The 27,019-nt window shown below is 28.5% G+C and overlaps 1 pseudogene; it reads right to left on the minus strand.

The window, feature by feature from the left end:
• Positions 1-11,102, minus strand: LOC140674003 (nose resistant to fluoxetine protein 6-like; annotated as a pseudogene).
• Positions 11,103-27,019: the final 15,917 nt, after the last annotated feature.

Raw genomic sequence — 27,019 nt, forward strand, 5'->3', positions numbered from 1 at the left:
AGAGGTCCAGGAAAGGTAAAGGAAAAGGGAGGGAAAAAGCACAGCCAGTTAAGGTTGATGCAAAGAAGGATGAAGGGGAGAAGGGAAAGAGAGATGGGGTCCGAGACTCTAAAACTCGCCCCCTGAGATGTTTTAAGTGCCTAATGATAGGCCATATTAGCATTTCGTGCCGCTCTGGAGTTGACCGGGGAAATCGGTGTTACTGATGTGGAGTCCCCAGTCACTCCAGGAGGGGCTGTAGGACGGCGCCCAAGTGCCCGCTGTGTGTAGACTTGGGCGTCGATGACAGGCACGTTTTGGGTGGGGGAGAACTCTGTTCCGTCCCCCCCCCCCAAGGTGGAACACAGGGAGAGGTGGGACGCATTCTCCCTGTCATCCCCTGGAAAAGGGGGATGACGGTGTTACGGGGAAGAAAGAAGGGGTAGGACATAGTCTCGTCCCCCTCTCCCCTGCGAGGCAATGAACTCGGGGAGTTCCTTTTTGAGGAACCCCCCTCGCCCCAATTCCGGCCTTAAGATCCGAAGGCCACAAGGAGGAGGACGGGAAGTCAATTCTTCCCGTCCCCCTTAGGGGCCAAAAGGGGGTGGGTGCGGGAACACCCACTCCCCATTGCACCTTGGTCCCAGGGAAGGCGGCAGCGTTGCGAGGTGGTCCCACAACGCCGGCGATGATGCACCACTGAATATTTCTCAGTGGTGCATCAAGGAAGGAATTCCCCCTCCCCTCGACCATCTGGGGGGAATCGGCGGGGGTGGGTCCTGGTAGAATGCGAAAGCGACTCAAGGGCCCATCCACAATTCAACCGCCGGGTAGGATCATCGTGAGGTTTTAATGGGTATACCTCGTCTATAGGGGGAGCCCCACATACCCCCCGGGGAGTTCCCGCTCCTCGGGGAATGCGTAAAGCATTTCCTCACGTAAAAAAAAAGGTAAAATGACAATAGCTGGGATCAGCAAATATTTATTTCCAATTATCCTTGAAAAGCTTGGTGATAGACATCCATCAGAAAATTATAACAGGTCACATTAATATTAAACAAGTTTAAACTTATTTTCACTGAGACATGAATTATGGAATAACAAAGAAATAAAATAGATGTCGAAAAAAAATCCCCGAAGCTATTTATATATTTAAAGTCAAATCGAAGAAAATTAAATGCTCAGAAATGCGGTATGATAATCACGATGATGAATATTCAACTGTTAAAAATGGAATGTATACTCGCATAATTTTTCTCGCGTAACATAGAGTTCTACTACTTCCTCTCCATTCAATAATTTGACAAATTAAAATTTTAATTAATGTCCCTATAGACTTGGTAGAATTGTCTTTTCGACTTTGAACTTTAGAGGCCTATTGGTACCAATATTTGTTAAAGAATTTTGCTCCTAACCAATGGAGAGTTTGATATAGTTGGGGAGAGTTATCGCTTGTTGCTATATTATAGAATTTATTATAAGTAATTGACACCTAAGGTGGTCCGTTAGGTGAGCATTCATATCAAGTGTTTTCAGTTTTTCGTCACCGTCTTCAATTTATGACTCTAGTTTTAAATAATGATCTCAGTTTACAATGACGCTGTTTTATTTAAAAATTCTTAAGTAAACTAGAGAGCCCTTTGAATGTTTATGCACGGCTTAGTTTCTAGCACTTGTTATCTTACGATTTGAAATTCTCGTCTCGCCTATCAGATAATTAATATTTTATGAAGACAAAGATCCATGATGTCCACTCAACGTAACAATGTACTGTGTATCTTTTTTGTTATTGCAAGACTGAAGGAACATTTTCATTAGTAAAATATATGGTACTTCTGCCATTAAAGACAATACATAAGCGCAAAAATAACTTATCTCAATATATCCTATAAATATAGTAACCTAAAAATTTATAATAAATGTTAAAAAGTTCTCTGTCAATATCAGAATTTTAGACATAATCTCTACTTACTAGAGGCCAAAATTCCATGTGAACGGATGTTTCACTAGACGAGCGAATCAACTGTATGACAAAAGGATTTACGAGATAAGCACAATAAGTAAGTTTGCTAAGAGAAATGAAAACTTTGGACGATAATAACTGATTAACAATACCTGTAACACAATAAAACATTTCTATGTACATTTATATGTGATGATAAAAATAAGATTTTTTTAAAATTATGAAAGTATTTTTTATGCATTATGTCAGCACTTATTGAAGTAGAACTTATAAAAGTGTAAATTAGAAATAAATTAAATGAGAGATGCAACTTATATAATATATTACAACTTATTTACAAAGATTATGTCAAGTGTGTATAGTAATATTTCTATACACATGTTATTACATGTATGATACTAACCACCATACTTAGTAAAATACGCTACTACAATCCATGCTATACTTATCGCCCAAAGTATTCTACTCAACGCAATATAGATAGCAGCATTCAAAATGGATACGTGTTGTTTATAAAGGCCTAACAATGCGAAAATAACACACGCGCTACTAAAACACCAGCATAAAATTACAGTTTTCTGAAAAAAATTGTTTTATATGTAAAATATTATAACAAAAATAATATATATATAAAGTGTACAATCTTTCTTTGATAAGATTACAAATATTAGACCTTTTCGATTTCAATAATTTGAAGCATGTTATAGACAGAAAGTCTAAAATCTGTCAATGAACATTGAATCAACGCTCATATATAATTTTAAAGTTAAAACTTTAACAAATTAAAATGCACTCAGCATACTGCCTGGTGCTTTAAATCTGAAACGAGATCTAAAAATATATAATTACATTTTCTTTTTATTTTTCGCTAACATTAAGCAATATGAGATAGTGATAGTAATAGTTGATGAGTTCCTTCAAAAAAGTTATTTTGCATGAGAAGTCAACAAGATACATATACGGTACTATATTAATTTTTACATTTTGTTTGCACGCATTTCAGGCAGACGATGTAGGATTTTACTTTGTATGGATTGCTATGTAAGGATTTTGATTTGCGCAGAAAGGTGGAAATTTGAGCGAAACTATATATTTTAGACATTGTTTTACGTTCAAAAGATCGAGCTATGATTAACTTTGCTTGTTTATAAATATTGTATCAAACAATTGTCCAGCAAAAATCTTTGATTGTGATTCTAGTCTATGATATTGATCACATGCTTCAAATTTATTAAAACTTGTAAGAACATCTCCAAACTATAACATTCAGTTTATATTATTATAATATGTACTATATAAATATATATATATATATATATATATATATATATATATATATTGTATATATACAGAGTGTACCATTTTAATTCCTTTAGTGAAATATCGAAAAATATGGAAAATTCGAAAAAATGTTTCAGACAAAAGTTGTATGGTTTCTAGGGGGACATAAGATGGTGCCATTAGTTTGACCTTGAAGAGTCACATAAAAATCACGTGAAGGTCATTTTGAATTTCTTAAATAGAACATCCTATATATTTTTGCATATTCTTGTAGCTTATCTTGAGCTTTCCAAAACACTATGATAAAATGTTTTTTTCATTAAACACTTTTCGAGTTATAAGGCTTCAAAGTTGCAATATTTTGACATAAAATACAAGATATCTCGTAAAATATTCATTTTTCGATTATCTTACCCTAATACTTTTATGCACAGAATAACGAGACAAATCAATTGGCATAATTAAAACACATAATTATGTTAAAGTAAAAATGTGTAACTGCTAGTTGCAAATTCAGATTTTTTCTTAAAGCTAATTATGTTTTCTTTACACCAATTGATTCATCTCATAATTCTGTGTATAAAAGTATTAGGGTAAGATAACCGAGAAATGAATATTTTACGAGATATCTTGTTGTATTTTATGTCAAAATATTGCAACTTTGAAGCCTTATAACTCAAAAGTGTTTAATGAAAAAACATTTTATCATAGTGTTTTGGAAAGTTCTCGAAGTCAGCTACAAGAATATGTAATGAAAAATAGTAGGTTCCATTTAAGAAATTAAAGATGACCTTCACGTGACCTTCAAATGACTCTTCAAGGTCAAACCAATGGTATCATCTTATGGCCCCCTCGAAACACATGTCTGAACCATTTTTCTCTCCCAGGCTTGGTTTTCGAGATATTCGACTGGAGGAATTAAAATGGGACACTCTGTATATATAAATATTTAATTAAGATATAAAAAATATATTAATACGTAAATTAATATATAAATAATTAATCAGAATAATCAATTTACGTATTTGGTAACTATTTTGATAATTGTTTACTAATTGCTTATTATTTTACATTAAACTCATATAAAAGTCAGATTATACTTTACCTTTTTCAAGATCAACTTTTTATTTAGTCTTCTTACAAGATAACCTATAATTATGCCAATAATATACGGTCCAATTCTAATCCATGGAGGGTAGTACAAGACACTCGAAAGTCTGTATTGTTCATCAAGTCTGCAATAAGAAAAGGCTTATTTAATTAATGTAATTAATAATTAGCAAGAGGTTCTTATTACTTACGTCGGAACATATTCGTAAATATATGAAATATAACCGGTAAGCACAATAGAGCCTATTAAAAGTACACCCAATATGACAACAGTTACATAAAAATACCTGAAATAAAACAACTTAAGTTTATATGTTTAGCACATGCTGATAATAACACGCTATTAGATCAACTTACACAGTGGACAAAATTAGTAGCAATGTAGCAATTGTAAAGTATTGCATATCGTTGGCTAAATACCAACTCCAAACCATACACTACAAGAGAATCAAAACTTAAAAATAAAATTTTAATATTTTTTAAACAATATTGAACTAATAATAACTATTTTAAATACATTATACATATACCATTCTGTCGAGGTCAAATAGATTATTTATATATAAAAGATTTCTCCACCAATATTTTGTGCAAACTTCGTCCGATCTAAAATTTGGATAAAATTGTGAATTCTTGTTGTACCAAGCCGAACTTAATTGTAGTATTCCTATCATCATCATGTACGCAGGTGTCAACCTTAAAATAAAATTGTTTTGAAGTACATGTATAAAAAGAGAACATTATTATTTCATTCAATGTTGATTTTAATTTCTAAATTATTTTTACATGCATTGTTCTTGTTTATTATCTATTTAAATAAAGATAATAAAAAACGTACCGAATAAACCTTTTTATTATATAAGTAAAGAATTCATTCAATTTTGATTTACAATTAATCGATATAGTTTTTTTATTGTCTGTTTTATTTTTAAAATATATATAGGCTACTAAAAATCCGCTTGAAAAGAAGAAGGTATCTACTGGTATAATTATATTAGATAATACTTGAACAAGGAAATCAGAGGTGATTCTCCATGCTAATGCTTTATTGTCTACAAACAAAAAAATCTCTATTATATACATAGAAAATAAGATATGTATGTTAATTTTACAAGTTTTTTTTTAATTATTCACCGATGTAATCCAACATGAAAAACGGGATATGAAGAAAAATTATCCAACTCATACTTAGAAATTTTAAACCGTGAAGGACAGGTACTTCGTCAGCATTTAATTTCGTGCTGAATATAATTTTCGTATTTGTGTATATGGAAAAACACATTAGTATTTTTCCAATTCTATTTTCTCGACGTAAAGGCGAAGGTATTATTTCCATTTCCACGGATATGTCTCTTACATCTAAATTACAATACAGAATTTCCAGTGGTATTTATTAAAAATCGAATATTTATTTGTACAATGTTGATTTATATAAAAGTATTTATATAAATCAACATTGCTTTGATTAGGTAAGAGAACTTAAAAGAAAAAAACATTATATACAAAATATATACACAAAATGTTTAAGTAAATTTTTGATTCTTATAAAAGTAGCATTACATTATTTGACTTAAATATACTAACTTTAAAATAGTTAAATGTCATTTTAATTTATTTTGCACAAAGCATAATCGTGATATTTTTAAATATGAATAGGATGCATAATTAAAAATTATGAATAATCTATTATTAAAATTAAAAAATCTTTAAAGTACGTGTCTTAAATAGAATTTATACTTACTAGCGGTAGTTTTATTCTTTACAACTAAATATTTTTGATACACAAATATATCGTATATTGTTCCTATTATCATCATGAAGAATGTAAGCGCTCAAATGCTGCAATTATAAATTGAATGCAAAATATATTATTTCAAAACTTTTCAAAATTACCAAAATTTTCCTTTAACATATTATTATATGTTGATAAAGTTATTATTATTCTATATACATTATTAATTATATCCATGTATATATAAATAGTAGTAGTAGTAGTGGTATTATACCACTATATAAATATATATGTATATATATATATATATTTTTTTTTTAATGGAAATAGTTTTCGGATGGATGTTGTTTGCTGTGACAGCGTTATACCGACGTTTCGCAAATGTTACATTTTGCATCTTCAAGGCTAGGAGCTCCGATAGATGCCAGAATCTAGAGTTTTCGGAGCACGCTTACATTAATGCCTTATGTAAGCATGCAGTATTAGAGTCCGATACTAAGCTTTTAGGTTGTCTTTAAATAAAAATAATATATATTCTTTATTATTATTATATTCACTTTTTGATTATCTTACTCTAATACTTTTATTTTTATTTTTCTTTACACCAATTGATTCGTCTCATTATTCTGTGCATAAAAGTATTAGAGTAAGATAATCAAAAAATGAATATTTTACGAGATATCTTGTATTTTATGTCAAAATACTGCAACTTTGAAGCCTTATAACTCCAAAAATACTTTGTCATAAGTGTTTTAGAAAGCTCTCGAGATGAGCTACAAGAATATGCAAAAATATATGTATAGGGTGTTCCATTTAAAAAACTTGAAGTAACCTTCATGTGACCTTCAAATGACTTTTCAAGATCAAACCAATGGTACCATCTTATGACCCTCTCGAAACCATACAACTTTTGTCTGAAACATTTTTCTGTAAAACGTATTATTCGGGAGATATTTGAGGTCGTTATTTAAAATGGTACACCCTGTATATGTATATATTTATAAAATATAATATTTATATAATGTAATTCTTTCTTAAAAAGAAATCTGAAAAATTTAATTAAATCTAAAATTAAAAATTTTATTTTTATCATAACCTATCAAAATAATCATTACTTGTACAATATTTATAACAAATATATAACTTGCCTAAATAGACTAATACCAGCGTTTTTTTTTTTACGACATGTTTTTATACAGCAAGATGTCAGCATTTTTATAAAAATTTTCTCCTCTTTACGATAGAAATTTTATGGCACTAAATAGCGTCGAACTCAGCCATAATCTACACCGCACTGTAAGTGAGACTCACACAAATGATATGCTTTATACACACGTGACACACACATACAGACCCGCCGCCATTTTCTCTCATATCGAAAACTCCTCGAGCACGGGTCCGGCGACCGAGGTAGCGATCTAGTTTAGTGTAGACATCTGTAGCTCTTCCTTATATTCGAGGTACGAGAGAACACATTAACAGAATTCTGAATAAACATAAAGTGATTTTCAAACTCGAAAGAAAGATTGTCCAGTTATTTTCTAATTCCAACGATCAGAACAACCATAAGTTTAATAACCTAACCTAATCATAAGGAAATTCAGTATTAGAACTCCTAGCCCTGAAAATGTATACTGTAATGTTTGCGAAACATCGGCATAATGTTGCATCTTTTCAGAAGTTTTTCATTGAGGAAATCAGTGGCCGCGAAAGCCTTAAAATTAAAATATATATATTTTTTCACATTTTTTTCGACATACCAAATGAAAATTATTGAATTCTTAAATAACCATTGTTGATCTCCTTTTAGATTTTTAATCTCGATTAATTTGAAGTCTACGGAATAAAGGTCGTTGATAAAAAAAATCTTGTCATGAAATATTTTTTCCAGAATTAAATTTAGATCATTTATAGAACATGATGCTGGTAAACAGAGGCCGAGCGTAATTATGTCCTAAAATAAAAGATATTTTGTATATAATACATACATATTGATATATTTTTATACGTGAGAACATACATACACAGTATTAATATGTGTATGTATTATCATATAATTCTGTCAATTATTAGTATATCTATGAATACTGTTGATAACTTTTTATTTTGAAATTTTGAAATATATTGTATATGTATGGAATCACGTTGAAAAGTATTGGGTATCCTTTATTTTTTCTTATTTTTTAATATGATATAAAATATTGGAAAAATAAAATAAAAATAAAAATATTTTAAAACTATTGAGAGAGAGAGAGAGCACATTGAAGCTAAAACTTAAAAATGTTTATTTTTAAACTTTTCTTCATAATATGATATTTCGCCGAGTATCAATAACTTTTTTGAAAGATACGAGTTTAGCTTTTAACAATAAGTTACGTAAGTCGGTCCTAAAGAAGAATTTATAGAAAAGTTTTAAAAAGCATTTTATAGGTAAAATGTTGTAATTTATGGAACTTGACCTGAATTTGTCGAGAGAATTTTTTTTATCAAGATGCAGAATATGTAAATTTAAAGAACAAAACAATGTGTTTTTTTCATAAAGTACAGAGCAAGAAAAATAAAATTTTTTTAAACAATCAATAGTGCGTTAAAATTGAAACTTTAAGATGCTTCTTTTAAAACTTTTCTATGATGATTTTTCGCCGAGTTACAACGGTTTGAAAATAGCTCATTTTTTGGCGCATAAAAAGTGTTCCCTATATCTTTTTGAGTAGTGTACATACATATACATACATAAAATTATGTTGAAAGTAAAAGGTTATTTCTTTGAAACAAAATATGTAAGACGCCATTTCATTAAGGAAACTTGTAAGTTTTATTAGTATTAGTATAAAAAAAATATATAATACTTTAATAATTTCAATACACATGATAAAAAAGGACCAATTTGTTTGTACGGATAATCTTGAAGCAAGTTTTTCAAAATGAAACATTTTATATCTTCTATATTAATTTTATAGATAAAATAAATAGATATATAGAATGTTTAAAAGAAGAGTTCATAGTTTATTTTAAGATATAGGAATGAATATATCTAAGATTAGTTTATTATATATCATTGTTACAATTTGATAAAATAAAAACTTTAAATTTATGTAAATTTACTAGTTTTAATTTAATTTATAATTTTATGATTTTTGTAGTTTATTCAATAAAAAATTTAGGAACTTACTTCATTGATATAATTTACGTGATATTGAAGAGTACTGTTGTGTTTGAAGTGAGCAATGAAATAATTTATTTTGAAAGGCGGAAATTCCTCTTGTGGATCACGATATATCGTATTATTTAATATATACCGCTCTGCGATCTCTAGAGGAGCTGTATTCATTGTATTAAGACATTGGTGACGATTACCCAACCAATAATTATTTCCATAAAGAAAGCCAGGTTTATATCCACCACTGGAATCCAACACTTAAAAATATAAAATAGCAATTGTTATTTAAACAGAAGTATTTAACAATACAAATAATTATCATTCATTAGAGTCAACATTAGAATCAACTATCAATATTTTCATTAATTGTTGAATCTGTGGAAAATAATCTTTAGATATTTCACATTATTCAGATTATTAAATAGCTACTTGTCAATAAATTGTATTATTTTATTATTATTTATTAATCATAAAGTTATATCTTAAATAGAGAATCATAAGTAATTATAACTTATGTTTTTTTAAAGATAATTAAAAAAAATAAAGACATTGCTCTGTATCTCACTAATAATAAGCATCTTGTCAGTAACATAGCCATACACCAATGTTTTCGATACTCATTAAATCTAAAAAGTAATCTTTAAATATCTCGAATTATTTATATAAATTCAATTTGATATAAAATTAAATATTAAATATATAAGTATTATTTAATATAAATATTAAAGTATAGCCGTTGTATTAATTATATAAAATTTTAACTGAAAAAAATGAGGCAATTAAATAAAAGACCCTGCACTATTTAAGTATAGTAATCTTGATGCTAACATATTGAAAAAATCATTTTTTAATTTCATTACAACACGACAACACAAGAAATAATAGAGTTAAAGAGCTGAAATTTTAAGAAAAATTTTTTGTATTGGAGAAATAATATGCCAAATCATGTCATTTCGAAACTTGCCGGAAATACTTTTAATATGCTCTGGCTAACATTTGCGATCCATTTACTTCAGTAACTCTTCTTTACCTATCTTTTTATTTTGATCTTAATCTTTGAGAACCTTCTTGTGATTTCAATTATTTAATCTTTTAAGAATCTTATTGTGATTTGAATTATTAAAATAAAAACAGTATTAATCTTTTACTACAGTATTAGTAATTAATTAATAAAAATTACATTAATTATCTTTACCGATATCAAGTGGTAAACACATTATAAAAGATTTTAATTTAAAATGTTAAAATAATTTCACTCATGTGCATGTATAAAGCTTATTATAATTAATTACAGTGATATTTTTTAGTTAAAATTTACCACAAAGACTAACTAATTATTAATAATTACTAATAGTTGATGCTCTTTTTACAATGATAGAAAAAGACACACAATTTAAGTTAACTTTAATTATAATTTTTGTAATTAAACAATTAATTCAGTGTAGAATAAAAATAAACAATAATTTATCATTTAGCTTTTCTAATTTTTGAGTTTTTCTTATAAGAAAATCATAATTAAATAAACTCACTTTTCAAGCTCCATAGCATTCGTTGATCCACGCCGTTTCGGAAATCTCGTAATTCCTTTCCGCACATATTTGATTTAACAAGATCAGCTTTCGAAGCAATGATATAAACGGGCAACACATTGCTACTAACTTTCTCGTATTCATTCTCATTAGATTTGTTAACTTTCGCAAAAGCATAAATCAATGAATCAATGTTTATATAAATACAGAAAGCAAACACAAATCGATAAAATAACATAATGCAGCTACAATTTAACAATCACTTTTATTGTTGAAGAATATGTGAGAAATATTAATTATAAATTATAACAGATTTCAGAGTTTTGCTTACAGATATTCTTTGTTGGTTTTAACAATAATAATGCACTATATTTCATTAAGAGTTGACGATCAAGAAAGAAATGGTTAGGTTGAAATGGGGACAAGCGTATTTATACATTTACCATAGTATTAATAATTTTGCATAAATGTAAATTTAAGTGATCTCAAACGTCTGAAAGTTAATCTTTGAACAGATTGTTTTTATCTATGAAAAAATATGGTAAATATTCACATAAGGTCAGCCGCTCTAGAATTTAATGACTATGACCAGCGGCGTAGCCAGACTTAAGTTTTTTGGGAGGGAGGGGGGCTAAAAATATTTCTATGGCTGGAATTCATAGACTTTTCTCAAGAAAAATCACTGAGACTTGAAATCTTTGGGGAGAGGGGGCTCGAGTCCCTATAGCCCCCCCCCCCTGGCTACGCCTCTGACCTTGACATATATTGTGAAGATCATCACCCCGAGTAACATTCAAAAGGTTTTAGCCGTCGCTCGTTCTTTGTTAAAAAGTTATGAACAGAAAAAATCTTATAAAATATATGTAATTTTTGGACACTACTTTATATATAATATTGTAATAAATATTTCACTACATATTGCAGTAAATATTATTAACTCTTTTAAAGAACAATAAGTTTAATCATGTTAAAATGTCTCGGACAGTTTATTTTAGGTAAATGTCTAGAAAAAGTCACACCTCGCCGATGATGTTGACCTTGATATATGTTATAGAGAGGAAAGTAAATCAACTTTTTCTAATAACTTAAATGGCGGTCTCGTTTAGTTTCTGAGATATGTGACTTTGAAATATTATAATTTTCCTACATACATATGCAATAGTACTAAGAATTTTCATTTCTATTCGCATGAAATAATATAAATATGAGCGAAGGAATATTTTCATAACACACACACACACACACACACACACACGCACACGCACACGCACACGCACACGCACACGCACACGCACACGCACACGCACACGCACACGCACACGCACACGCACACGCACACGCACACGCACACGCACACGCACACGCACACGCACACGCACACGCACACGCACACGCACACGCACACGCACACGCACACGCACACGCACACGCACACGCACACGCACACGCACACGCACACGCACACGCACACGCACACGCACACGCACACGCACACGCACACGCACACGCACACGCACACGCACACGCACACGCACACGCACACGCACACGCACACGCACACGCACACGCACACGCACACGCACACGCACACGCACACGCACACGCACACGCACACGCACACGCACACGCACACGCACACGCACACGCACACGCACACAAACACACACGGGGGGGGTGCAAGGATTCGCATATGATTACATGAATATGTTCATGGCAGATGTGTATGTTCAAACTTCAGAATCAATGGTAATTAAGTTTATTTTTTAATTATTATTAACTAAACAATAATTTACAATGCATATACAATATAATCATATATAAAATAATTTCCAATTTTATTATTTTTATTTACTTTATTTCTACATTTTTAGTTTTATTTATTATTTTATATATTATTACATTTTTAGTTATTATACATATTATATATAGTTTTATATATTATTTCAATAACATTTGTAATAACTCTCCTTGCTCGAGAAAATCTATAGTTAAATATCCTTTTTGGCGAGTTATCGTGACGTCCACTCAAAGGAACCATCATATTTATTTTGAGTGGAAACACATTATCTCCAAGAAATACATATGGTATGTGTTTGTTTTTCATTGATAATGATTCAGGTTCTGGTAAATTTAAAGTTCCATTTTCCAATTTTTCAAATAAAATAATATTACGAAATACACCACCATCTGATATTCGTCCGTGACAACCAATGTTGCTATATATTATACAATAATCGGCATCGCATTCTGCCATCAAAACAATGCTAAATGTGCCTTTGTAATTATAATAATCACTTCACTATGCCAAGGTGCATGTATAACAAAATGTTTTCCGTCGATGGAACCCACACAATGTGGAAAATTCCATCGTTCGTTAAAATCAGAAGCAATTTTTTTCTAATTATCAGAAGTCACAGGAAGGTGAAATAGGATATGAAATATAAATAAATTATGTAAATAAATAAAGAATCATTATCAATGAAAAATAAGTAAAAACTAAATACACATTTATATATAAATTAATAAAACAAAAATGATTCAAAGAGCAAAAGTTAAAGTCAAATAAAATAAATAAGTAATAAAAAATATACATTTATATAAAGCAACAAAACAGAAAAGAGTAAAAGAATAAAACTAAAAATAGAGAAATAAATAAACCTAAATAAATAATAATAAAGAAAAATAAACAAAACTAAAAATATAGAAATAAATAAAGTAAATAAAAGTAATAAAATTGTAAATTATTGCATATATGTTTATGATTATATTGTATTGTAAATTATTGTTTAATGATTATATTGTATTGTATTGTAAATTATTGTTGAAGTTCTATATAATTTTGACAAACGATATTTTCTGTTATAGAATGAAGAAAAAGAAAATGATAACAATGTTACAGATAATGTTGAAACCGTTAACGAAGAAAATATCGAAATTAATGAAAATGAAACTGAAACAACTGAAATCAGTGACAATCAGCAAAAAAAAAACATTTTCCTATCTTCGAAAAATATAAAAATTAAAAAGAAGAAACATCAAGCAACAATCGATGAACAAGCTGAAGAAGCATATATGCTTATTTAGTAAAAAAGGGAAAAGAAGCAACAGACAAGAAACAAAAGGATGAATGTGATATTTTTGGAGAATTGATTGCAGTTAAATTAAAAAATCTCGATAATTATACTCGACAGTATGTTATAAATGATATTAATAATCTAGTGTTTAGAGCAATTATGAACAATACTCGCGTTTTGCAAGATTCACAATTTATTAATTTCGTTCAATCACCGTCAGAATCTATAGATAACTCATATTCACCGCAACCAACTCCAACTATTTGTCATTCAGCCTTATCACTAATTATAACTGTTTCTTCGACATTAACTAATGAATTTCAAATATGTCCAAATTCTTCTCAACAACAAGCCTGAAAATAATTTATAAACTTGCAAATACGCATGCTTCTACTTTTCGTTATAATATAATTACATGAATTGGAATTAACTTTACAAAGACTCAACTGAAAATAAGTAAAATATTTTTGCAATGTGTAGTTTTTTTGCATATAAATTTTTTTAATATTATTTTCTTTCAAGCAATCTCTTACTTTTCGTTATCATATAATTACATAAATTGGAATTATGTTTACAAAGACTCAACTGAAAATAAGTTAAATATTTTTGAAATGTGTAGTTTTTTTGCATATAAATTTTTTTAATATTATTTTCTTTCCTTTATATTAATTGCATAACATTTTTGAAATGTAGTTTTGCATTGTATGTCAAATATCTTTATTTTCATGTGTATTTCTATATGTACATACATATATATATATATATATATATATTTGAGAAAATAAAAATATATCTAATATATTGTAATCATACTATTGTATTACTTTTTATTATATATATATATATGTGTACACTACAAAACTTCTTTATACTCTCTGCCCATAGAAATCCAGAATAGAAATTCTGGAAAAATTTGTAAAACCTAAAAGTTCTCCCACTATACAGTTGCTACGTGATTATGCCCACAATAAAAGATTTTTTCCGGAGTCTTTCAGGTAATATTTATGACAAATTCTTTGAGTTTTGATTTTCAAAGAAATTTTCTCACACATGTCTCTGGCATAGTGAGAATGATGTACATGTCTAGAAAAGAAATTTATATTTAAAAGAATACATAAAATAAGCTTTTAATTTTTTTTAAACAATTTTTTATATACCGTATGTCGAAAATATTCTTTGAAAATTTTAAGTCAAATTTATTAAAAAATAATGAGATACAATGATGTCTGTAAACTAAGCGCTCAGACGCGTCACGTAGTTTTCCTTTTGTGTCTATACATATATGTTTTCTACCGTTAAGCTGTGTTCTCTATTGTGAACATACTTAATTAGGTAATATATTTTACCCTAATGTAAATTTCCATAAAAATAATTCTTATTATTTTACAATAAAATAAATCTGCTTTTATTTATCATTCTCTCTTTATTCTTCTTTTATTTACATTCTCATAATTTATTTTGTCTTTTCTTACTTTTTGTTTTCATTTATTTTTGATGAAATTATAGAAAGATAAATATATAATTGATTTAAATGTTAAAAAACATGTTTAATTAATTTATTTTAGCTTTGTTATGTTGTGATTTTACACAACAATCTTTAATTAATTAGTAATTAATAAAAATTTTTTTCTTATGAAACCCAATCGACGAAAAAATTGCCATTGATTTAGCTGGTTGAAGTTTGAAACGTTCCTGGAGCAATTTTTTGAAAAAATAATTTGTTCCATTTCTCCTTTGACACAGAAGAGCTTCTGAGAGCTCAAAATAAAAAAAGAATCGATCTGATACACCCTTCGGAAGATCTTCTTATAAAATTTTCAATTTATTATTTACGTAATATATTATAATTAATACATAATGTAATATTTAAATTTATAATATACTGAGGGGAGGGAATGTTCCAAATATACATAAAATATATAAATAACATTCTTGATAAAAGTTTTGTATACTTTAAATATTACATAATATAATTTATATTATTAATTCTATGATATTGTTTCTGTGGCAGTTATAGCGGCATCGCGCGGGTAACGTTTTTCCAACCCTTTATTTGGTACGTAATGCGTGACTTTGAATTTGTCAAAATAACGCCCTACTTCACTATTTTTAATCCATTTCGGTGTTGCTAAAGTTATAGTGTCTATAATAATAAAAGTACAATAATAAAAATAATACTAAAAATAAATAACAATAATACTTCAAATAAGTAAAATATCTAAATTAAAAAAGAAGAAAATAAGATGAATTAAAATAAAATATTATTTTGCAGTATATACAAAAACATGAAAAAAATTGAAGAAAATGTAATTTAAAATAAAGACGCGTCTTTATAATGATATTTATACCTTCTCCCACGTAACACATTTCATTATTTTCGGTAAGAATAAGGTAATGTGTTTGTTTCTTTGTATCACTACAAATCTTTAACGGATAAATCTTAGGATTATATCGTCTATCTTCTACGGAGACTTTAACCGAATATCTGTCTTCGTATCGATGCCATCCAATTATCACGCCTGCAGAACAGTCAGTAGATTCATTACCATGCGTTACAATCATTCCGACGGCAAATTTTACTTCTTTTGGTCTTGTATTTGGCATTTCAAATTTTTCTATCTCTAAGGTGACCTAAAGAAAGTAAGTTCTAGTTTTAATTGATATTTATTATTAAGTTATTCTTACATAAACATTTGTAGAAAGTTAAATTACAACTAGTCGAATTAGAGATAATTATAATTCTTATGTAATTATATGTGTTATCAGAGAGAAGCTTTAGAGATTGCTTATTATTATTATTATTATTATTATTATTATTATTATTATTATGCGGCATATGCAGTGGTTACGTACAGTAAAGTGTGGTCGAATCTTTTTAAATTCATACTCCAATCCTTTAAATTCATATTCCAGTTAAAATTATATCTCTGGTCCCCTGGCAAACCTGAATATATATTCCACGAATATTCATCATTAAATTGAACCAATCTCAAGAGTATTTTTTTTATTTAATAAAAAATAATTTAAATATGTAAATAAGATTCCAATATTACACACAAGAAAATTGTGCAAGTTTTCTTCTGCTTAATTTTTAACAATACAAATTTATTAATTAATATTAAAATTAATAAAAATTAAATATGAGTAATTACCAACTTTTTTAGCTGCTATTATTTTCAATCTTACAAAACGCTGCTCTTCGATAAAACAATTTGGAAATTTGTTAGAATCTATTCTAAAACATCTTACATTTTCTGAACTATTTGTGGCACTGTAAATAATAATAAATAATATGTGTACGTATTTGTATGATAGAAATAAAAATATCGAAAAATTCAAATATTTTCAAATCTGATATTCATTACACTTACTAACTTGGTTTCCAAAATAGACGAACACGCTTATCGACATATCCGCGTGTTATATCACAACGTAGACCAAGTCTTCTGGCCACGCTGTGATATGTTACATATATTAATATTTCTTGACCATATTTATGTTCTAAAACCTATGTCAGATATTATAATATAAAAATTAAGTAAAAGGAAGACATTTTTAAGATTAAAACAAACATATGGTAATGTTTATAGCATAATTGGCCATATTTTTACAATATATTACAATCTATAGTACTTACATAATCTATACATTTATAATTTAATTGTGTATTCCAATCTGCGTATTCCAATCTATATGGACGAAAGTTTAATTTGCCAAATATATATTCCTCGAGTATATCCATAATTTGGGTTCCTTCTGCTTCAGTCCAATAATTATCGTCGATATTATTATTTTTCTAATAAGAAAAATTTTCTGCAGACGCCGAAAATATCGGATGGTCGGGATGTTTCTCTCTGACGCTATTCAATACTTCTAGTACCATACTTTCCAGTGACGCTGTTACGAACGAGTAAAACACATCTTTTTGAGGCTGAAACATTTGTGCCATAATAGTAGCACCTTGTTCAAAAAGTTGCACTTTGTGAGGTTGCTCTTCAAATTTACTCCATTGTATCATCAGCTTATGTTGCCTCAGACAGTCAAAGAGTTGCATATTGTAATATCTTTCTGTTAACTGTTCGCAAGCAGCTTTCCTGAAAAATTTACATATTAATTATGCAATATATAGTCCATAAAGTTAATAGTACTTTAATTGATATAATCTTACCGTGAAAATTGGGTGAGTATGTTTTTAATTTCGTCAATATAGAAAGAAGTTTTTATATTATCTTCATACTCGCTAAATATTGACTGTATATCTTTATTTAACTTAATATGTAACCGCAAGGTTTTGAATTGTCGATTGATATATAATCAGAATAATATTTTTTAATATTTTTAGTATTTCCGTAATCGTCTCTTACAATTAAAGCCTATTTCTATAAAGTTTACAATTGTTTTATTTTTTTCCCCTTCAGACTCTCTCTTTCCATTTTCCTTAAACTGGTTGTTATAGTGTTCTCTCGTTGTAGGCCATCTGAAATTAAAATAAATAATATTATCGTAAATATTTAAAGGACACGAAATTGTTGCATTAATAAGAAGTTTTTATAGAATTAAATTGTTTAAATTGTGCAATATACAGAATTAGTCAAATCGACTTTCTTGTTTTAATGCAAAATAAATTATGCTGTACATAATCTTTAATTTAAATTGTAATTAAAATTTGCATACTAACAATTCCAATGACATAAACAACGGACAGTATTATAGCCATATTCTGAAAATATAACAAATTAACTTTTATATTCTATATATTTATAAAACATAAATTTAATGTATTTTATTTAATAACTTTATTAAATAAAATAGTTATATTATTAAAACTGGCTAATAAAAATCAAGAACCAGGAAAATAGGTGAATTTATCTCCAAAAATATTTTGCTTGTTACAAAGGAAATACAAAATTTAAATATTCTATTAATTAATTAAAGATTAAATTTAATTGATAAAAAAATTTATTAAAATAATTGTTGGCACTTTTTATGAGATTTAACTTTCATTAATCCGTTTCTTAAACTTTTTATATTGTTTACTTTTTACACTTTTTATAAATTTTATTTTTATAGAACATAGTTTTTGCAAAGTTGCTTGTACAATAGGTACGTTAATGATATCAAATTGCGAAAAATTAACTAATTACTAAGTATTTACCTCTGAAAAACCTTTTTCTCCATAAACTTGTCGTATTTGGCTACGTGTCGAAATTTCTTGCACACACATCTGAAATTAATGATATCCTCAATGGTGATATCATTGTAGCCAAGTATGATATCTATCACTTCTTCAGGTAAGCACATTATTGTAGCCATTATTAAAAAAAAAAGTTAAAAATTTATTAACACAAAAAAAGTAATTTAATTTAAAAAGATGGAACCAAGCTATTCGCGTCTCACTAATTCCCTGTTTGTAGTCAAACGAAATCTACATCAAAACTTAAAATTTTATGTATTATCAGGAGCACGTGTCATATACACTACAGTTCTCTACACTCTCTGTACATTGCTATTCTAGAATTTTCTGTAAACCTAAAGGTTCTCCCACTACATACAGTTGCAACGTGATTATGCGCACAATACGAAAATTTTTCTGAAGTCAAGTAATACTTGTGAAAAATCTTTTCAATTTCGAATTTCAAAGAAATTGCCTTTTGTTAAGATAAATTTTCACGAGCCGTTGAAACCGATTGTTTGAGTGATAAAAAGGATCACGTGACTAAAAATAAAAGTATCAATTCGTCAATTTTGATTACGTGATCCTTTTTGTCGTTCAAACGATCGGTTTTAGCGGATCGTGAAAATTTACCTTTACACATGCCTCTGACATAAAATACATATTTAAAAAAAAACTTATATTTAGAAGTATTCATAAAATTAGCTTTCAATTTTTATTGAAAACAATTTTTTTATGTTGTGAATATTCTATAAAAATTTTAATTTTTTCTAAATATATTAGAAAATAATGAGATATAAAATGATGTCTGTGAACTAAGCGCGCACACGTGTCACGCAGTTTTCTTTCTGTGTATATAATTGCAGACATATTTAATTAATATTTTGCTTTATAATAAATTTCTATAAAAAATGATTTTTATTATCTTATAGTAAAGTAAATTTGCTTTTATTTTTTCTGTTTTTATTCTTTTTTTATTAATATTTTTCTCTTTTATTTTGTAGCGGTAACATAAACATTTTAATGAAATATAATATAATAATTTGAAACTAATTTAATATAATTTGAATAAATTGGATTAAAACGTTTATTTTATCTCTTTCTCAAAAGATGCGTGAATTTTCAAACTCGAATATATTGAAGTGTTGAAGCTTTTTTTTCGCGATGCTAATTAGATATCTCGTTTTTGTGCATTGTGACTTGCTTCTTTCGTCTCGTTTGCAGCTGTCAAATTGCTATGCAAAGGCTATAGTCGGATAAGATGGTGAAAATGCCCCTCGCTTCAAATGGTGAAAAAGTATAAAAATTATGATAATCTCTCTGAAAAAACATTTTTGACAAGATTTTTACCCTCCCTGCCCCCATCCTTCTATCTGTAGCATAAAAAATCTGTTTTTTTGAATTTTATTTTATTTCTCAGCAAGTTGTTATTGCACTTAACAATTTTTGTTTTAATTTATTGACGCCAAATTCAAGCTGAAAAAAATTGTTTAATATTTCAAAAAAATTTTTCCCTATTTTCTAATAAAAGTGACGTCTTGAAAAAATTCTCAATTGTAGAGATAGAAATGCTGAATATTTCAGAATTTTTTCAGATTTTTTTGAGTGGTGCGCCATATTGAAAAAAATTAAATGCCTTATTTTTTAGCTATTTTTTACATATAAAAGCATGTAAATCTTCATTGATGTACAAATTTGTTTAAATATTTATCTTTTAATGATTATAGGACGTGCCACGTATGTGGCATAGTGTGTGGTTAACTTTTAAATAGTTTTAAAGTATTTTGTGTTAAGCATTGGCAAAATTAAGTCAGAATCTCTAGTTTTATTTGGAATAATAAAAAAAAATTGAAAATGACCCTATTGATATCTACATTAAGTAGAGAAGAGATGAAGAATAGTTAATAATAAGGGAAAGAGAAACAGAGAAAGTAAAAAAACGCTTACTTAAATCTAAAAAAGACGAAACAAAAAAAAGTGAAAAAGAGAGGGAGAAAGAAAAAATATAATAATGGTAATAATCTATAAGTATTATTACACAATATTATTACCTACGGATAATTACCGCCATCCTCTCCAATCCCCTCTTCGCCCCGTGCCCCCACTTATTTCTCTTGTCACGCTGCGACTTGCTTCATTCGCCTCGTTTGCAGCTGTCAAATTGTTATGCAAATTTTGACAGTTTATCTGACAGTTTAGGTAATACAAAGGAAAATTAAACAAGACGAAAAATAAAAAAGATAGAAAAAAGGAAGAAGGAGTAGATTAAAGAAATGAAAGAAAATGAAGAAGAGAAAAAGAGGGACAAATAAAGAAAGATACATATCTCATAAATGTATATATTGTATATGACCTATGTAACACGAGTGAAGAAAATCGCATAACAGAAACAGTCAATTAGCATTGCGGAAAAGAAGCTTTAACGCTTCAATATGTTCGCGTTTGAAGCTTTATGCCATTTTTTATAAAGAGAAAAATTAAATTAATTAGATTAATAATAAATTTTTAAAATAATTTTTTTGTAATTTAATAATGTACCTTTCAACATTAAAATATATTTTTATAATAATATTTCGTGTAAAATATCTTAACAGATATTTTTTTTCTGAAGAGAAGCCCCGTGGTACGTTTGAATACATTACATACAATAATAATAATAATAATAATGAATTATGCTAACGATCATCTGACCACGTTATAAAGCACTAGTTCTCGTCGATAATGAATTATGATATGAATATGAGTGGATGTTGATTTATTCGACCTCTTTTTCTGAACCAGTGTGTGCAGTAAATCCGTGACTGATTGTGAATAAATCAATAGATTGTCGGACACTCGAGTTTATAAATACATTGCACAAGTGTGAACCTTAAACAGAGCATTAGATGCAAACAAAATTTATAAAATTCGCCTTCGTGGCGCACGTATAAGAGGCAAATACATGGAGCATTCCTGTCAAGGACAATAGTGTAAAAGGATCAGTAATTTTTCTTCAAATAACTGAGACTTAAATATCTCAATTTAAAAAAAAAAAAAAACCTTTACTCTCAGATCTCTTAGCTAGTTATACTAAAAACGCGTGTGATCGATACGAAAGGTCGGAGCAGAGAGAGCGAACGGAAATCTTTCGCACAGAAGCTTGTTTTTCGAAATCTTCCACTCCTCTACGGTATCGATACCAATTTTTCGATTATTTTCGAAATCGATTTTCTTACAATAATGAATAATGACTTGTGGATGACTTGTATTTTTCTTTGCTTTTGTACATTCAACAAGTAGCCATTATTGTCCACGGAGATCTTTACAAGCTTTTTTTTGGCTAAATGTAAGTGTATATGTATTATTTCCTATAGTACAACTATATTTAATATCATATACATATATATAGGATTATTATTTTTTATTACTATTTCTCTTATTATTTTTTATAGCAAAATATGTAAACATACATATAGACATTATATACATTATGCTTTATTTCGTGTAATACATTGCGTATTATGTCATTAAGATTAATATATTTTTATGTTCCAATATATGTACAAGAGGCAGTTATTAAATGTGTCACAACTAAAGAAATAACGCAACACAACTTATAGCGCAGCGCCTATAGCACAAAGTTATCATCTTGTTTTCTCAAAATTGATTCGTGGTACCCACATATTATTATACATGGATGGATTTGCCTTTCGATATTCTTTAATTTTTGTTCTTAAAAAATTTTTTTAATTTTGCAAAATAAGGGGTAAAGGTGGGGTAAATTAAAAAATTTGACATTTTTGAAAAATAAAATTATACTATTGTAAAGAGTACAAAATACCATAAAACTTTTGTATAAAACATTTTTTCATATGTCCTATATTTTCAAAGATATTTGCTAAAAACGAAAAATTCGTTATTCTTGGAGAGGTTGTTTCAACCCCTAAACGTTGAGATACGCAGCTAAAAAAAAATATGGGTTAGGTTAGTCTAATATTTTTTTTAAACATAAATAAGTAAATAAGAGAGAGGCAATAGGAGCGAGGAGATGTGAATCAAATTATAAGTTATTTTATATAGGTGATGTGTCGCAGATATATTGACAATAAGTACATTAGTAACATTCTATAAAAAAACGGAAATTATAATAAAAATCTGAACGTTTCGATTCATGTTTTGAATCCTCTTCAGCATAATATATAAAATAAATAAGTGAATTATAAATAGATAAAAACGAAAATTCATGAGAACGCATCGCATAATAAAGGCGTAAGCAATATATGAACTAAAAATCGTGATCGTAGTCGCATGATTAAATGGATCAATGCATTAGAATCGTTGTACATATTTGTCGCATGTTAGTTGTATAAATTACATATATATGAAACTTGTTCGGCTCTTTTATTGTACGGCTTGCATACTAATCCCGTGAGGCAATTCTCCAAGGTTTCCAGACCGAGGGAGGTATGCAGTTAGATTGAGGGGTTAAGTCTGTATTGATAAAATGAGTATAATAAATACCTGTTTGTAATAAAGTTATTTACCGCTACTTTGTGTATAATGGTGGTGACTCAGAAAATGCTTACAGAATATGCATTCCGTTTGCCTATTGTTGAATCTATGGTATATGTATCGCGCAACTGATATTCAACGTGTGGTTATGCCGATGGTACAGATGGTAATGAGCTCAAGGGCGAAAAATACATTTAAAATGGAAAGAGTTAGATAGGTGACATTAGATCTTAGGCAGTTTGTTTATTATATCATCGTAAATAGCTGGTAAACATTCTATATCTGTTTGTAGATTTATGCTGTTTATTTGTCGTTTGATGTGTATTATTTCAGATATCAGTCTTTTTGTATAATAGGGCTCATTGTCTAGTATTTGTGCATTGTCCCAGTCAAAGTCATGATTGTATGTTAGGCGGTGGTCAGTGGTCACTGATTTGTTGTTATTGGGCTTCATTATGTTGGTCTTATGTTCTTTTATCCTAGTATTCAGCTTTCTGCCCGTTTGACCAACATATGAAGCGTCGCAATTTAGACAATTAATTTTATATACCACGTTTGTTTTCATGGGAATAGGTATAGGATCTTTGTGTGTCTTAATAAATTTGTTGTTTTTGTTTATGCTGTAATAGGCTAATTTGATGTCGACATCTTTTAGAGCATTCTTTATTTTATCTTAATATTTTTTTATGTTCTACAACATATCCAAAGCTCATTAAAATCGGTAAGGGACACTTCCGACCGTTCCCTTGTCAGACAAGTTCTATAACAAATTATAATAAAAAAAGTGTGTAAAATAGTTCTCGCTCGTTTTCTTTTCATTCAATAAGAAGCAGCACGTTAAGTTTACTTATTCTTACTTGCATTATCGTGAACCAGAATAAATAACGAAAAGGATTCATTGGTCAGATGTACCTGTTGAACGTCTCTCATTCGTCAAGCATTTTTGTGTTACTGAAGATAAGGAAATACCAGAGAAAACATTCCAAACAGTTCCATTGCAAAGAAGAATATTTCTCTCAAGAAATCAAGGTCACAATATTTATTCGTTCGTCTGAAGATCAGGGTATCTCTCGTCCAGCACAGGTATTCGCCTGGTGGACTGATCTTAGACACTAGAAAGCGATATATTGTATATATATAGTTCATATTCTCTCCTTCATTATTGGTTTAATAGAAATAAGACTGTTCCTTTAAATCCTTTTTATTTTGTGTTCGTTCTCGTAAGGCTCCCTCTAAGTATTATCTCAATGTTCTTTCGTTCGAGCCTACAAAACAAATCTAATGTATTAAATTAATGTTCTTTCGTTCGAGCCTACAAGACAAATCAAAATAATAATTAATATATTATTTTAGAATAAAGAGATTTCTACAATTGATTGCGTCTATTTTTGTCGTTTGCTTGTCTATATATATATACATAAATATCTTTCTTTCTCTAAAAATTTTATATAAGTAACTTTTCATTCTCTATACAAAATAATTATTAAACTATTAATTAAAAACACTCAGCGTTATATAGTAGTTATATATCCGTGTTTTCTGAAAATATAGAAATATTTTTAAAAATATCAATATGTTTTTATAAATTATATTTCTTCAACTATTTGGATAGAGAAAAAAAAGATACAAAAGAGACATAAAAAAAAGGCCGTTTTTGCGCATCATTGTGTCATCACTTTGATTTAATCTCGGGAAGATGATTCGTCTATTATTAATGATTTGCTAACTTAATACGGTTCGTAATTGAGACGCTTTTTTTTATGAATGTCTTGCGTATGAAAAATTTGGATAATTTACATGTGTCACATTTGTATGTTTGCGGGATCATCATTCCTTGTTCGTCTCCATTCATATAAGCACTTTTGTCTGTATGACAATGTGAGTCGTCATTATCTTCATTTCTTATCTCTTCTCTCAATCAATATCGAGCAAGTCGGAGTGTGATTTGAATAAGCTGAAAAGTAAAAAAAAAATGTTGTCCACAACGACTACATTGAAAATTTGGTGGTCTAGCAAAGACTCTTGGATCATGGTAAATTATCATGTGACGCCTGAGTATGAGTCTGTCACGATATGTTATATGATAAAAATGGCATTTATTATTATAATCATTATTATATAATCATTATTATATTAATTATTGTAAAGTACTCTACTGTCCAAAATCATTAAATCATTTTCAAAAATATTATGAATTAGACGCATGTGTAATTGGAACCCGGGATAGTAACGAAAGCGCCTATTGCAATTATTTATACACCGAAAAAATTGTATTCTCTATTTTAGAAGAATTCCTTCTAAAGCTTTCCTCCAATAAAATATTTTAAAAAATTCAGAATATTCCCCTCTAATGATCTTTTGTTAAGAATAGTATATGAAATAAAGAAAATATTCTTAAATTGTATCATACAAACCCTATTTGCGCTCACACCACTAGAGGGCATTACGGTATATTTTTCCCGTAGATAGAAAAACCTCTCGCAAGATATAAGAACCCCAACTCAAGAGAGCTCAGTATCGGGGCTCTTAGCTCTGAAGATGCAAACTGCAACTTTTGCGAAATATCATTGCGTGCATTACGCTGTTTAATCACGTGGCATCTATTCGGAAGTCCCCAGTTTAGACAATTCTAATGGTCACGAAAGCCTCAAGACTAGAAGTGTATATATTCTTACATATTAAGAATATCTAATACTTTTCTATTTTTTTAGAGGATTTCTGTCTTTAGTTAAGAAAATCCTCTTGGCGCTTATTTTATAGAAAGATATTCTAAAAATAAGTGGTATATTCTTAAAATGAGAATATTATTTTTTTGGTGTATAGTCAAGTTCGTACCATTTATATAGAAAAAATTTAAATGCAGGGATTTTAAACAATTCTAAAGGGGGTTTTAAATTATAATTCATAAACCTTTTTATGATACTAAACTTTTAATTCGCGCTCGAATGATTTGCAAAAATTTATGCAAATCAAACTTATGGAAAATATTCTCTTTGGCACATTGTACACGAGGCACTTGTTTTAATTTACATCGAGGAGTTCCACTAAAAAGCTGTTAAAACACATTTTCTATTTATTCTATATATTCTATATATCTATACATTTTAGTATAACTTGGTAAATACTATTAATTAGAAAGTGACTTTCAATTAGTATGGAAGGTAAATATGTAATATTATATAATATTACATTAGAATATAATATAAAAATAAATATTTTGTTTATGTGATTGAACATTTTTATATAAAATCTTAATTCTTTACAAATATAATGACGAGTAATAGAAAAATTTTATTTCCAAGGCAAAGAAATTTGTAGCAAACTGTCGCTTAAGCTTTGATTGTATTATTCCTTCAGAATAATAAGAATTGTTAATTTTATTATGAAAAAAAATCATAATTAGATTACAAATACCAATTCAATAAATAAAATTGTGGAACGTTTATTGATAAATCCATGATAAATTCAGAATACTATTATATAAATTAATATTATATCTTTTCCTTATTTTATTTTTTCTTGCTCGA

This window comes from Anoplolepis gracilipes, chromosome 15 (genome assembly GCF_047496725.1).
Source record: "Anoplolepis gracilipes chromosome 15, ASM4749672v1, whole genome shotgun sequence".
Taxonomy (NCBI): Eukaryota; Metazoa; Arthropoda; class Insecta; order Hymenoptera; family Formicidae; genus Anoplolepis; species Anoplolepis gracilipes.